Here is a 16,496-nt window from a genome sequence, read left to right as displayed (position 1 = left end):
GATCCAAAGCCCTCGGGATCAGCCTCCTTGTGTACCTTCTTTGCTTTCTCTTTAATTCTCTGCTCATCACCTCACACTTTGGCCTCAGAGAAAGAAAAAAAGGCATGTCTGTTTTCCTTATTACTTGTAGGTTTCATGTGAGATCCTTGTCCAGCTCCTTCCCACTTTACGTCCCTGACATTTCCTTCCTCTGTCAGCATCAATCTCCCCCTTCCTAGAGTCTTTTTTAAAAAAAGACAAAATTTTCATACCTGTGTCCCTTTCATTGCAAACCTCCTGAAAAATCCTACTCCCTTTGGGTCTGCCTTCACTAATATGTGCATTTTATCTTTTATTTTCTCCACAGACTGAAATTTCTTTTCAATTTGTTTCAGATTTGGAGACTCTACTTAAAGCCAAAGGGTTAACTTCTAAGCAGCATGTTTTTAGAAAAGAACAGCACAAAGGTATAAAAATGGTAAGATTGCTGGGGTGCCTGAGTAGCTCAGTCAGTTAAGCATTTAACTCTAGGTTTGGCTCAGGTCATGACCTATCTCCCTCTCCCCCCCCACACACACACAAATAAAACTTTAAAAAAAATAATACAAGTTACAATTATCATTCATCTCTCAAGTCAACCGTAAAGAAATCATCTTGGAGTGAAAGTCAATGAATGTAATCAGTGCTTTAAAGTCTTCAGCACAAAATCTAACCTCACTCAGCACAAGAGAATTCACACTGGAGAAAAACCCTATGACTGTAATCACTGTGCCAAGTCGTTCAGCAGTAGATCCTACCTGACTATTCATAAAGAGGATACACAATGGGGAGAAGCCCTACGAATGCACTGACTGTGGGAAAGCCTTCAATGATCCCTCATCTCTTAGACTGCACGTGAGAATTCACACTGGAGAAAAACCCTATGAATGTAATCAGCGTTTTCACGTTTTCAGCCCTAGGTGTACCCTCAAAAGACACAGGGAGTTCATACAGGGGAGAATCATTCTGAATGCAATCAGTGTGTGAAGCCCTTCAGCACAAGGTCCTCCCTTACCAGGCATACAGAATTCATATGGGGGAGAAGCCTTATGAGTCCCATGATTGTGGGAAAGCCTTTAGGAAGAGCTCATATCTGTCACAAAATGTGAGAACTCATACTGGAGAAAAACCCTGTGAATGTGATCAGTGTGGGAAATCCTTCAGCAGCAGCTTTTCTCTTACTGTGCACAAGAGAATACATAATGGAGGGAAATCCTATGAATATGGTGACTGTGGGAAAGCATTTAATAATCTCTCATCTGTTAAGAAAATGCGAGGACTCACGCTGGAGAGAAACCCTACGAGTGTAATCATTGCGGAAGATCTTTCAGAGTAACTCATCTTTCTGTGCACAAGAAGACTCATAATACATAGATAGGAATGCAGTGACTATGGGAAAGAATCCATTGATTTCTCAGGCATCTTGGGAATTCCTACTGGACGCAGAAATTCACTTTGCATAACAAATTAATCCCAAAACGTAGTCCTTTAAAGCAACAAACATTTATTATCGCACAATTTTGTATGCCAGGAGTTCAGAAATGGATTAGCTGTGTGATTCTAATTCTAGTTTCCTCATGAGGTTGCAATCAGTGTGTCAACTAGAACTACTGTCATCTGAAGTCTTTAGGAATGAAGGGACCACTTTGAAGGTTGATTATTCACATGCCTGACGAACTAATGCCAGTTGTTGATATGGGACCTGAAATTCTCACCATGTAGGCCTCGCCACAGTATGAGAATCTGTACAACATGTACAATGTGGCAGTAGGTTCTCCCCAAATAAAGTGACTCAAAAGAGCCAATGCAGAAGCCAGAATGTCTTTTATGACCTAGTCTCAGAAGGCTGTATTCTCTCTTCATCTGTATTGTGTTCATCACCTGACCCAATCCTGACTCGATGTGGGAGGGACCGACACAAGGTATGGGTAAAAGGAGACAGAGACTACTGGGAACCATCTTGGAGACTGGCCATGACTCAGTGAAGAAACGCCTTCAGCAGACCCTACTTGTAATCTAATCAACACCGAATAATAGTCAATAGCCCACATGTTAACTAACCATGGAGAGAAACTCTATCAAGTGCAGCCTATGTGGTAAAACTCTCACAGAAAAGAAAATTACCTACTGGGGAGAAACAGGAGGTAGCGTTGGCTAAAGGGAAGCCTTTCATGATCTCTCCAGTGAATCACATGACAATTCACACTAAGGGAAAACCCTATGAGTATCATCAAAATGGAAAACTCTTCAGAAGACACACACCCTTTAAGACATACATAAGAAATCACACTGTAGAGGAACACTGTATATAAGAAATCCAGAATGGACCATTGGCACTCTACTCTTCCCCTTCTCTGTGCCTTGAGGAGGTCAGTGGACTATATCAGCGGGCTCATTTGCCTTTGGGCTTCTGTTTGGGTTGGTCAGTGGAGAGCCCAGGTAGCAGATCATGGGATAGCAGAGAATAAGTTTGTGCGTTGGCATTTTCTCGCAAGAGAGGTGGGATCTCGATCTTATCCTGGGCCTCTTCTCAGCCCCCGTAGTGCAGCCTTCCCGCTATGGCCCAGAATTTCAGTAATCACTCCTTCCTCTTTCCTCTCCTTCCTTGTTCTTCTTCCAGTCACTGAGTATGCACTATCACCTTTTGGTTTCCCTACATCCTGCCTGCAGTTGTTCTGGTGTAGTGATATGCCAAGGTACTAAGAGTATTATGAATGGTCATTACCATTTCCTACAAAGCGTCAAACAATCAGGATCCACTATAGAGCTGACCTCCCCTTCCCCCCTCCTGTTTACTTCCTGTACTGTAGTCACACTTGCCTGGCTGTAGCCCCATCACCCCAGCAGAGTTCAGTATTAGGGTCTCTGTTCTCCCTAGACTCACATTCCCAACATAGCTGTATAGCTCACTCTTTCAGTTCACTTATGTTTCTGCCAAAATGTCCCCTAAACTGAAAGGCTTTCATTTCCACTTCAAATATGTGAGCAAGTTCTGTCAGTTCCCACAGTTCTGTCCGTATTAGGAGTGATTCATCTCCGTAGGACTCATTGCCATCTGACTGACTCTGTATACTTAGACTAATATTTATTCCCCATCCCAACCCTCACTAAGTTTTAAACACCACGAAAGCAAGGACTGTGCATTTGATTCACCACTGTAGATCCCGTGCCACAAGCCATGCCTGGTCCAAAGGCAGTGTTCTGTTCTATTGCATAGAGACTAAGTACGGACTCTGGAGAGAGACTGGGTTCAAGTCTAGACCTTACCACTTAATTGCCTGGTTACCTCAGGCAAGTAACAAACATTTTGTGCCCAAGTTTTTTCGTTTGTAAGATGAGAACAACACGAGGGCTTACTTTGTAAACCTGTACTGAGGATTTAATTACTTAAAATATGTAAAGCATACTTGAGAGACTGCTTGGTATATAGGAAATGCTATTTATGTATTTCATTTTTTATTGTGAATTAAAATTAATTCAGAATTCTACCAAGCAAAACAAGCCAGTCACAGGAGAGTAAATACTGCATGATTCTATTTATATAGACTGCTAGATCAGGCAGAATATAATCTGTGAGGTTATTGGGAAGAACAGTGGCTGCATCTAAGTTTGAGGCTGGGGAGGGGAGGCCATAGCTGGGATTGACTGGGAAAGGACAAAACCGAACTTCACAGGGTGGGAAAAATGTTCTGTGTCAGGAGTATAAGTTACACAGATACACACATTTGTCAAAATGCACTGACCTGTACACTTGAAATTTGTACAGTGAACTGCACGTAAGTTACACCTCAGTTTTAATCAAACTCAATTTGCTGCATGTAAATCATATCTCAATATAAGTCAAATTCAATTTGCTAAGTGAAAGGGACAAAAAGCCACATGTTGTATGATTCCATTGTATGACATTCTGGAAAAGACATGACTGTAGAGAAGGACAAATCAGGAGTTGCTGGGGGTAAGAGGTGGAAGATAGGATTCCTACAAAGGCACAGCATGAGTTTTGGAAGTACCCAGTAGCATGACTTTGTTGATGGATACTAATATCTCTGCATTTTTCAAAACCTATGGGATATTACACCACAAAGTGTGAATATTATTATAGGTTAAAGCAAAATACAATCACTGGGTAGCAGAGGGAACGCCAAATGCAATGCAGACTATACTGAATGAGGCTGACTGTATTACAAATGAATAACAGAATGAAACTGAAGGGCGTGGAAAAGAAATCTAACTTAGGAGAAATGTATTTTGACCTGATACTATAGGGCTAAAGGCAAAAATAACACCCCAAATCCTGCACTAGAGTTAATAAATTTGCTTCTCTCAAGGGTATGGCCAGCAATGCTGAAACCACTTTTGCATATATTGTAGATCATTAAAGCCAGTTTCTCACTGTCACTGTCAGAGATGGTCCAAGCAAGGAAAGAGAAAGGCTAGATAGGACCTTGTGGTCATGAATTGGAACTGGAGGTGTAAGTAAGAACTTTTTCTAAAGATGAGGATAGATACGTGCACAGATAGATACGTAACTAGATAAGCACAGATGTGTGTCCACAAGATGGTGGACCTACACACACTTCCAAGCTCTGTCAGCAGAGAAGACCTAGAAGCAGTGATGTGACACTTCAGTCGCAATGAGTATGCCTGGCACCTAGATCTTGGTTTTTATTTCCTTTAATTTAAATTGAATTCGTTAATAGGCAGTGGAATATTGGTTTCAGAAGTAGAAATCAGTGATTCACTTACATATAACACCCAGTGCTCATCACAAGAGCCCTCCTCAACACCCATCACCCATCCAGCCCATCTCCTGCCCACCTCCCTCCATCAACCCTCAGTTTGTTCTCTGTCACTAAGAGTCTTATGGTTTGTTGTCCTTTCTTCTCTTTTTTCCCCTCTCTTCCCATATGTTCATCTATTTTGATTCTTAAATTCCACATGAGTGAAATCATATATTTGTCTCTGATTGACTTATTTTGCTTAACATATATACAGTCTAGCTCTATCCACATCATTACAAATGGTAAGATTTCATTCCTTTTGATTGCTGAGTAATATTCCTCCACCACCACCCTCCCCGCCCCCACATGCACACTACTTTCTTTATCCATTCTTCAGTCAATGGACATTTGGGCTCCCTCCACGGTTTGGCCATTGTTAATAATGCTACTATAAACATTGGGGTACATATACCCCGTTCAAATCTGTATTTTTTTTTATCCTTGGATAAATACCTAGTAATGCAATTGCTGGGCCGTAGGGTAGTTCTATTTTTAGCTTTTTGAGGAACCTCCATACTGTTCTCCAGAATGGCTGCACCAGTTTGCATTCCCACCAGCCATGCAAGAGGGCTCCTCTTTCTCCATACCCTTGCCAACACCTCTTGTTTCTCATGTTGTTAATTTTAGCCATTCTGACAGCTGAGAGGTGGTATATCATCAAGGTTTTGATTTGCTTTTTCCTGATAATGAGTGATGTTGAGCATCTTTTCATGTGTCCGTTAGCCATCTGGATGTCTTCTTTGGAAAAGTGTCTCTTCATGTCTTTTGCCCATTTCTTACCTGGGTTGTTTGGTTTTTTTGGGTGTTGCGTTTGAGAAGTTCTTTATAGGTTCTGGATACTAATCCTTTATCAGATACACGGTTTGCACATATCTTCCCCCACTCCATAGGCTGCCTTTAGAACAAAACAGTGAAACTAAGAGCTGGTTCTTTGAATGGATAAACAAAATTGATAAGCCCTTGGCCAAAGTTACCAAAAATGAAAGAGAAAGGAACAAAATAGATAAAATCACGAATGAAAGAGGAGAGATCACAACCAATACCATAGAAGTATAAACAATTATAAGAGAATATTATGAAAAAGGAGATGCCAACATATACATATGTGCAATCTGGAAGACATGGACAAATTCCTAGAAACTCACAAACTACCAAAACTGAAACAGGAAAATACAGAAAATTTGAAGAGACCCATAACTAGCAAAGAAATTGAATCAGTAACCAAAAATCTCCCAACAAACAAAAGTCCTGGGCCAGATGGCTTCCCACGGGAATTCTGTCAGACATTTAAAAAAGAGTTAATATTTTTACTCCCAAACTGTTCCAAAAAAACCAAAAATAGAAATGGAAGGAAAGCTTCCAAACTCACTCTATGAAGCCAACATTCCCTCGATTCCAAAACCAGACAAAGGCCCCACTCAAATGGAGAACTACAGGCCAATATCCCTGATGAACCTAAATGCAAAAATCCTCAAGATAACTAGCAGATCAGATTCAACAGTGAAGTAAATGAAGTACTCACCATCCTCAGGTAGGAGTTATTCCTGGGCTGGAGGGCTGGTTCAATATTCACAAATCAATCAACATGGTAGATCTTGGTTTTTAAATACTGTTCTCAAAAATAGAGTCAGGGGAGGGTTGTGACCAGGACTCCCTGGAAAAGTAGTTAATTCTAGGGCTGGGGCAGAGAAAATGCAGGATGATCATGGACTGTCTTGTGGTGCCATTAAGGTAAGGAAATGCTCAAAAAGTGCCAGGTATGTGTTGAAAGAACACAGGTGCTGACCTTAATGCTCTTTTAATGGAGAGGAAAGAGCCCCAGGAAAGTCCAAAAAAATCTGCCTAAAACTTGCCCTCAGGTCTTTGAATAACACCTAGTCTGTACCTATGCAGAAGTCACTAGGAGACTTAGCAGAAAATAGCTACTAAAAGGTGAGGGGTTGCCCAGAAATTTCAGAGCACACACGTTCAAAGAATTGGAGGTTCCTTTTTGAACTTATCCACATGGAGTGACCTTGGGAGAAACCTGTTTTCAACTAATACCCTAGAAATGCCACGCTGTGATATGTATCATACACGAAGAAGAGTTACACCGTAGAAGTAAGTGCAAAATTGAAATAGACCCGCCCTCATGAAATTTAAAACCTAGCCTTCGTGGGATCGAGGTGTTAGTCCTATAACCGCCTGCCATCACAAAACTTAACCATTAGAAGAAGAATCAAGAGCATCTACAAGTATCATTAACAATATCCAGCACTTGAGGGGAAGAGCACTGGGTGTTGTATGGAAAACAATTTGACAATAAAATATTATGGAAAAAAAATAAAGAAGATTATTAAGGAATAATAAAAAAATAAAATTAAAAAAAAAAACAATATCCAGCAAACAATAAAAAATTTCCAGACGTGAAAAGAAATAGGAGATGTTACAAATTGTGAGGATATAAGGCAATAGAGGCTGACCCAGAAACAATCCAGGTATTGGAGTCAAAAGGCAAGAACTTCAAAATAAGTGTGAAAAATATGGTTTTTTTAATGAAACATGGACAAATTGTAGAAAATTGAAAGCAAATTGCAAAGCTTCAAAACAACCAGAGAAAAGGGACAGATTACTTTCAAAAGAGCAAAAATAAGCCTAATGATTTTTTTATAGAAACTATAAAGGGGGAACTGGGGGGCTCAGTCAGTTAAGCAGCTGACTTCGGCTCAGGTCATGAACTTGTGGTTCATAAGTTCAAGCCCTGCATTGGGATCTGTGCTAACAGCTCAGGGCCTGGAGCCTGCTTCTGATTCTGTGTCTCCCTTTCCCTCTGCCCCTCCCCTCCTCACGCTCTGTCTCTCTGTCTCTCAAAAATAAATAAACATTAAAAAAAAAAAAAAGAAACTATAGAAACAAAAGACAATAAATGACATCTAAATGGTTAGGTTGAGGGGCACCTGGGTGGCTCAGTCGTTAAGTCTCTGACTCTTGACTTCAGCTCAGGTCATGATCCCAGGGTCATGAGCCCCATGTTGGGCTCCATGCTGGGCAGGAAACCTGCTTGGGATTCTCTCTCCCCCTCTCCCTGCCCCTCTCTCACCTGTCTCTCTCACAATAATAATATAAATAAGCTTTAAAAATAAACTTCAATAATAAAAATAGATTTAAAAAAACTTCTCAGTCTAAAATTGTGTAACTCGACAAAATGTTCTTCAAAATTAAAGATGAAATGTTTTCCAACAGGGTTTTTTAAAGAGCTGAAGGAACTAACCCCAACAGAACTACACTTCAAGACTCACTAAAATGAGTTCTTCAAGCTGAAGGAAAATTTTTCCATATGGAGACACATTACTCCAGGAATGTGTGAAGATCAAGAGGAAACATACATATGAGTAAATATAAATGACTATTGCTGTATTTTAAAAAATCAATATTGTTTTATGAAGAATCTAAAATTTTTCTAAATAGGTTTTCAAAACTGTTGAGCTGAGTCCCCCAAAACTAGAGAGGATAGAAGGCACAGAAAGTGATCCTTCAGTCTGTCCTCTAAGACTAGGGCTTATGGGCCCCCCAGCAGGTGGTGCTCACGGTCTGTATCCAACAGTCAAGCTGACAAGAAGTCCTAGCAAGAAACTACCAGCCTCTTCCAACACTAGAGATGACGGAATCTCAAATAGTAGCCCCTGACTCCCCTCCTAAGCCCAAAAGGTGAGATCCTAACTAGTAACATCCCAAAATTAGAGATAATGGGAATTCCAAGAGGCACCCCAGTCACCTCCAACTCGAGAGAGGACAGCAGGACCAGAAGGGACTCCTTCAACTTTCCTGCAACAGTAGAGAATGAGGAGCCCCATCCCAGTGACCCACACAGTCTATACCAACAAGACAGAGAGGGGAGTCCCAGAAAGTGACCAGTGACATGTGAAGCCCTATCCAGTGACCCCCAAACTAGAGACAGTGGGATCTCCACACCAGAAACCACAGGAGTCCGGTTGGATTAAGACCTTCAGCAAATGACCTCCCATGTCCCTCCAATATTAATGAAGCTAGAAAGTCCAAAAAGCAACCCTCAATGCCCCACACCCTAGAGAAGAAAGGACGCCCAGCAAAGCCCACACTGTTCGCTCAGCACAGACTCCAGCCTCCATCCCTTGTCTTCCCAAAACTAGAGCTGGGTGTCCCTAGGAATGACACCCAGTCTCCTCCCAAGACAGGCAATAACTAGAATCTCATCGGGCAGCCCACCAACATAAGTGACAGGTTCTCCAACATAAGTGACCAAGGGAATACTCTCTCCCTTGTCCTACAGTAAGAATTGGTAGAAACATCAGCAAGTGACACCCTCAGTGTAACAAGCAGCCCCAAATTAAAAATGAATAAATTTCTTGATTTAAAAAAGACTGCATGGCAAAGACAAACAAGAGAGGAAAATGTTGGAAACTTACCATGATGGCTAATTTGTTAGTATTAAAGAATTCCTACCAAATAATAAGAAAAATACAAAGGATCCATTAGAGAGATGGGCACATGATTCACAGAAAATACAAATGGCTCTCATAAAAAAGAAAAATGCAAACCGAAAGACCAAAATTCCTTTTTTCATTCATCAGGGTGAGAACTTTTTTTTAAGTTCAATAACATCATGTGATGGCCAGGATGTGGGGAATGGCCCTCCCGAAACCACTGACGGAGGCGATTCATTAGTTCGCTCATCTCCATGCGGCTCGCTCCCCTGGGGCTGCCTGGGTACCCTCCGGGCCTGGGGGGTGGCTGGCTCGCTCACTGTCGCCAGGCCGCACAGAGGAGAGTCTGTGCGGGGCTGCATGGAGAAGGGGGCTGCCAGGAGGAGTGCTCTCCCCAGGACCTGGGTCTGCCGGCATCTGGGGCCGGGACTCCCAGCCTCCAGAACTGTGAGAAATTACCTCTGTTGCTTCGATCACCCAGTCTGTGGCATTTTTTACAATAGTTTATTTTGTGAGAGAGAGAGAGAGTGAGTGAGTGAGCAGGAGGGGCAGAGACAGAGGGAGAGGAATAGAGACTCCCAAGCAGGCTCCACATGGCCAACGAAAAGCCGGATGTGGGGCTCGAACTCATGAACCGTGAGATCATGACCTGGGCCAAAATCAAGAGTCAGATGCTTCACTGACTGAGCTGCGCAGGCGCCCCTGTGGCATTTTGTTATTGTGGCCTGAACAGACTAATACACTCTCTATCCACTTGTCCTCTATTTTCCTTTTAGCACAGATCATTTCTAACACACTATAGAGTTTATTTCCTCATAGCTGGAAATGTAAATAAGAGATTACAAGTAGAACAACACAATAAACAAGTAGAATGAAGGCACTAATAAAGAGCACAAAGCAACAGACTTTATTTTTTTCTTTTATAGTTTATTGTCAAGTTGGTTTCCATGTAATGCCCGGTGCTCATCCCCACAAGTGCCCTCCTCCATGCCCACCACTGCCCTTTCCCCTCCCCCATCAGCCCTCAGTTTGTTTTTAGTATTTAAGAGTCCCTCATGGTTTGCCTCCCTCCCTCTTCCCAACTATTTTCCCCCTTCCCCTCCCCCCATGGTCCTCTGTTAGGTTTCTCCTGTTCCACGTATGAGCGAAGACGTATGGTATCTGTCCTTCTCCGCTTGACTTGTTTCACTGAGCATGACACCCTCGAGGTCCATCCACTTTGCTACAAATGGCCAGATTTCATCCTTTCTCATTACCATGTAGTACTCCATTGTATAGATAAACCACATCTTCTTGATCCACTCATCAGGTGATGGACATTTAGGCTCTTTCCATGATTTGACTATTGTTGAAAATGCCGCTATGAACATTGGGGTACATGTGCCCCTATGCCTCAGCACTTCTGTATCCCTTGGGTAAATCCTCAGCAGTGCTATTGCTGGGTCATGGGGGGGTTCTACTGATAGTTTTTTGAGGAACCTCCACACTGTTTTCCAGAGCAGCTGCACCAATTTACATTCCTACCAACAGTGTAGAAGGGTGCCCGTCTCTCCACATCCTTGCCAGCATCTATAGTCTTTTGATTTGTTCATTTTAGCCCCTCTGACTGGTGTGAGGTGGTATCTCAGTGTATTTTTGATTTGTATTTCCCTGATGATGAGTGACACTGAGCATCGTTTCATATGCCTGTTGGCCATCTGGATGTCCTCTTTGAAGAAGTGTCTGTTCAGGTCTTTTGCCCATTTCTTCACTGGATTATTTGTTTTTCGGGTGTAGAGTTTGGTGAGTTCCTTGTAGATTTTGGATACTAGCCCTTTATCCAATATGCCATTTGCAACTATCATTTCCCATTCTGTCAGTTGCCTATTAGTTTTCTTGATTGTTTCCTTTGCAGTGCAGAAACTTTTTATCTTGATGAGGTCCCAATAGTTCATTTTTGTTCTTGATTCCTTGCATTTGGAGATGTGTTGAGGAGGAAGTTGGCTGCGGTTCAGGTCAGGGAGGCTGTTTCCTGCTTTCTCCTCTAGGGTTTTGATGGTTTCTTGTCTCACATTCAGGTCCTCCATCCATTTTGAGTTTATTTTTGTGAATGGTATAAGAAAGTGGTCTAGTTTCATTCTTCTACATGTTGCTGTTCAGTTCTCCCAGCACTATCTGTTAAGAGATTGTGTTTTCCCATTGGATACTCTTTCCTGCTTTGTCAAAGATTAATTGGCCATACATTTGTGGGTCCATTTCTGGGTTCTCTATTCTATTCCATTGGTCTTCGTGTCTGTTTTTGTGCCATTACCATACTGTCTTGATGATGACAGCTTTGTAGTAGAGACTAAAGTCTGGGATTGTGATGCCTCCCATTTTGGTTTTCTTCTTCAATATTATTTTGGCTATTTGGGGTCTTTTGTGGTTCCATATGAATTTTAAGATAGTTTGTTCTAGCTTTGAGAAGAATGTTGGACAAAGCAACAAACTTTAAAACAAAGATACAATACAGAGGATTAACAATGATGAAAGTTGACCCTGAAAAACAAATAATGAAATTGACAAACCTCTGGGGCGCCCACGTGGCTGAGGCCATTGAGCATCTCTTCAGCTCGGGTCATGATCTCATGGTTCATGAATTTGAGCCCTACGTCGGCTCCAAACCGATAGTGCGGAGCCTGCTTGGGATTCTCGGTCTCCCTCTCTTTTTGCTCCTCCTCCCCCACCCCTGTGCCCATGCATGAACCCTTTCTCTTTGTCCCTCCTTCTCAAAAATAAATACATAAATAAACATTAAAAGAAAGAAATTGGCAAACTTCTAACATGGCTGATTATGGAAGAAAAAAATGCCCCCCCAAAAAAAAGAAGGAAGAGAGGGAGGGAGAAATGGAAAGTGGGGCAGAACTGCAAAGATTAAGAAGTTGATGAGAGATTATTTTGAAACCCAGCCCCCAAATTTGGAAAACTTACACAAAAAGGACAAATTCCTAGAAAAATATAATTTGCCAAAAGAGACGAGATTCACAGAGTGGCCCTGGAACCTTGGTGTTGGAGCCTTGCGAGATTATCCAGGGCCTTGTTTCTGAATCTTTGAGGTGCGCGTGCTGGGGCGGCCCTGCGCAGGGGCGTCCAGGGGTCGCACGTGTAGCGTCCTGCACCTGTGGGGCACTCTCCGGGGGGCTGGGGACCGTAGAAGGAACAAGATTGGCACACGCCATCCCTGTGTTCCCTGCAACGTGTTCACAACAGCCAAGATATTGGAACAATCCACGTGTCCACTGATGGGTGAATGGATAACGAAACTGTGGTGTAGATATAAATGGAATTTTTTCAGCCACAAAAAGAGTAAACTCTTTCCGTTTGCAACCATATAGATGGACCTTGAAGGCATTATGTTAAGTAAGTCAGACAGAAAAAGATAGATAATGGGGCACCTGGGTGGCTCAGTCAGTTGAGTGCCTGACTTTGCTCAGGTCACGATCTCACAGTTTGTGAGTTCGAGCCCCACATTTGGCTCACTGCTCAGTGCAGAGACCACTTCAGATCCCCTCTCTCTCTGCCCCTCCCCTGCTTGCTCGCTCTCTCGCTCTCCCTCTCTCTCTCACTCGCTCTCTCTCTCTCTCTCTCTCTCTCTCTCTCTCTCTCTCTCTCAAAAACAAACCATTAAAAAATATATAAACAAGGGCGCCTGGGTGGCTCAGTCGGCCAAGCCTCCGACTTTGGCTCAGGTCACGATCTCACATTCGTGGGTTTGAGCCCCGTGTCGGGCTCTGTGCTAACAGCTCAGAGCCTGGAGCCTGCTTCCGATTCTGTGTCTCCCTCTCTCTCTGCCCCTCCCCTGCTCATGATCTGTCTCTCTCTGTCTCAAAAATAAATAAAACATTTTTAAAAATTAATTTTTAAAAAGACAAATATATGATTTTACTTATATGTGGAATCTAAAACAAAAACAAAACTCAGTTCATAGATACAGAAAACGTATTGATGGTTGCCAGAGGCAGGGGTAAGGGGGAGGTACAAGCTTCTAGTTAGAAGTCCTGGGGGTGTACAGCTTGGTGACTACAGCTAATATACTGCATCACGTATTTGAAAGTTGCTGAGTCAGTACATCTTAAACATTCTCATGACAAGAAAAGAAATGTAACTGTGTATAGTGGTAGATGGTAACTACACTCCTCTTGGAGATCATTTCTGCAATATATCTAATTAATGTTGTATACCTGAAGCTAATATAATGTTAGAAGTACCTCAATCTTGAAAAGAAAAGAAAAACTAGGAGATACATAGATCTAAATACAGATGATTAGATGGTATTGACCGTATTGACGATATTCACGATACCTTTCAGCCTGCCGTCATCAGGCAGATGAGTGAGACCGTCTTGGATCGTTCAGCCCGGCCAAGCCAGCGGCTGACCCACGGCGTTAGACGCACAAACCTGGATTCCAACACGTGCTGGCCTGGCTCCTGGCTCGTGGAAAGGTGAGAAATAATAGCGGGTTGTTGTTTTAAGACACTTTGTATCAGCAGCAAACAGAGATCAAGTTCCCTGGGGGAGTTTTATGGGGATGACTTGGGATCAGTACCTGTGCGGGAGGCGGTGGGTCTGAGTGATGGGCAACATCTTACCGCCACGCCGCCGCCCCTGGAAGCCCACCCAGCCCTACGGGGAGCACTCTGACCGTGCTCCTCCTTCACAGCGGTCCCACCTTGGGCTGCTTCACGCGGGCTGCTGTACCGAGGTGCCACAGTCCGGGGGGCTTCACAGAAACACGTTCTCCCACAGCTCTGGGGGCTGGAAGTGCAGGATCACGAGGTCGGCCAGGCTGGCTCCTCCCGAGGGGGTGAGGGAGGGTCTGTCCCTTGCTCCTGTCCTGCGTTCTGAGGTTCGCGGGCAATCTGCGGTGTTCCCTGGCCTGTAGATGTGTCGCCCCAGTTTCCGCCTTTATCCGCACGTGGCATCTCCCTGTGCGTCTCTGTCCAGGGAGACCTTTTATAAGGACACCAGTCATATCCAGTCAGGGCCCCACCCTACTCCGGCATGATGCAGCCTTAACTAGTTACATCTACAGGGACCCTATTGCTACATAGAGTCACATGCTGAGGTATTGGCGGTTAGGGTTTGAACATATCTTTTTTAAATGTGTGGGGATCACAATCAAACCTGTAACATGCATCTAGGCACAGGGGCCTTGGTACCCACATAAAACAGTCATTAGATGTGGCTACCCTTGGGAAGGGAGCATGACTGTGGGCAAAGCAGGAGGTCCCCTAAGCCTAGGAAGTGCTGGCCGAGGGACTCGGCTGTGAGCCCCCAGCCCCGTCAGCTACAGTGGATCCATTACAGCCCACACTACGTCCACCACCATGGATCTACCACTGTGCGTCCTGTAGTTCTGGGTACAGCAAGGGCTTCTAGAGGTGCTTGGGGTGTAAGACTCCGGGTGAGTCACCTTGAGGGCACAATCTGAAGCTGCACAGTCAGCTGTGGGGTTGAAACCATGCCCCGGAGATGGGTCAGGAGCGTGGAGGTTAGAGACCAACAGCTAGAGGACGTGGGCCTCATCACCCGTGGTCCAGGCTATCTGTGAGCCACATGAGCCTTGTTAGGAGCACTTCGGAGACACCAAAGCTCTCACTGCGCCGGTGGCAACCGTCTCCTCTGTGATCGCGCAGTGCACCCTGGAGGGAGGAATCAGGGCTTCTTGGCCCCTAACCCTGGGCATTTCAGCCCAGAGCCCAGCCAGGGCCCCTTCTCTGGTTGCGAGACTGTGGCCTATAAAGCCTGCCCAAAGACTATGCTTTTCTTCAGTTTGCCAGGTTCTGACCAAAGGCCGGGAGTCTTGGGTGGATGGACAGATGGATAAACAGATGGACAGATGGCTGACTGGACAAACAAGTGGATGGAGAAGCGGATGCATAGACAGGTGGGTGTACAAGCAGGTGGGTGGTTGAATGAATGGAGAAGGAAGGAAAGTCAGAAAGATGACGTAATGGACAGATGGATGGACAGATGGACGGATGGACAGATGGATGGATGGACAGATGGACGGACAGATGGATGGATGCGCAGGCCAATGAACAAATGGACAGATGAACGGGCGAATGGATGAGTAAGTGGATGGAGGAGTGGAGAGATGGATGGATAGATGGAGTGAGACTGTGACCAGAGGACCCACAGCCAACACACAGGACCCTGAGAAATGGATGTTAGCTGTTTTCAGTTACAAAGTTTTTAGGAAGTTCATTACAAGGAACAACTAACATGTGAAGTCATGTGACTCCCTCAGAGTCACACTGGGAGCTGAAGGCAGGGAGTCTGACTCCTGACCCCCTACGCTCTGTGTTTAGCTCAGGCCAGGCTGTTCAAAATCCTCTTTCAGTCTGTGGTCTCCCACCGAGCCCCCATCCTGGGGGCAGGTGCATCCTGTCAGGATGACATTGAAAATATTCAGTGTAGGTTTCCAGCATGGTGGAATGGAGCAAGATCCTGGGCTCCCCTGGTATCCCTGGTGTGAACCCCTTAGTGCTTGCATCATGGGAAGGTCTGAGGCTCTTTAGGATAGTGGTTACCAACTGTTACGGAAATCGTTCAATATTTAAACCACCAGTTCAATTCCACAGGTATCTACCAGCAGGTTAGCCCCGATTATAATACGTAACCTCCTGCCTCGTTGTTCTGAAGAACCCCCAGGGTTGTTCCCTCTGAAGTTGCCCACAGCGTCCAGATGTCCCTTAACACAGCCCACCCCATAGCCACAACCTCACACAGGTCACAGATCCTTGCTTGAACACCACACAAAAACAAGGAATATTCTCAGATAATTTATTCAGAATTTTCATATAAACAGGTAATTATCCCATGTTTTACATGCAGAGCAATTTCAATATTCAAAACAAAAAAAAAAAGGCATATTCTGTACATGGTGCTACTTGGCTCTTGTAGGAAAACATTGAAAACAACATAATCGAGCTGTTGGTGGGTTTTGTGTTTCTGGGTTGTTTTCCACATAAGCCGAGGCACGTCTGATCCTGTGCAGCTGACAGCGGGTGGAAGGGTCTGCTGCAGGGCCGAGACCCCCAGGCACAAAGAGTAGAAAGACTAAACACGCCATTCCTGAATGTGCGCATAGACGCACACTCATCTCATCTCGGAAGCTGTTCCTTCCTTCTCAAAGGGGACAAAGAGCCTCAGATTCATGATCTGGTTTTTAACAAGGACATTTAGGGTCCACACCCAAATAAGAATTTGGCTGGAGGCCGGTTCTGGACCCTG

The 16,496-nt window shown here is 44.1% G+C and overlaps 1 pseudogene; it reads left to right on the top strand.

Moving 5' to 3' along the window:
- The window catches only part of LOC115273465, a 5,526-nt pseudogene extending 4,134 nt beyond the window's left edge, over window positions 1-1,392 (top strand).
- The last annotated feature ends 15,104 nt before the right edge of the window (window positions 1,393-16,496 follow it).

This window comes from Suricata suricatta, chromosome 12, assembly GCF_006229205.1.
Source record: "Suricata suricatta isolate VVHF042 chromosome 12, meerkat_22Aug2017_6uvM2_HiC, whole genome shotgun sequence".
Classification (NCBI taxonomy): domain Eukaryota; kingdom Metazoa; phylum Chordata; class Mammalia; order Carnivora; family Herpestidae; genus Suricata; species Suricata suricatta.
Note: the sequence above shows the minus strand (reverse complement) of the source record. Positions and strands in the feature narration are given on the sequence as shown.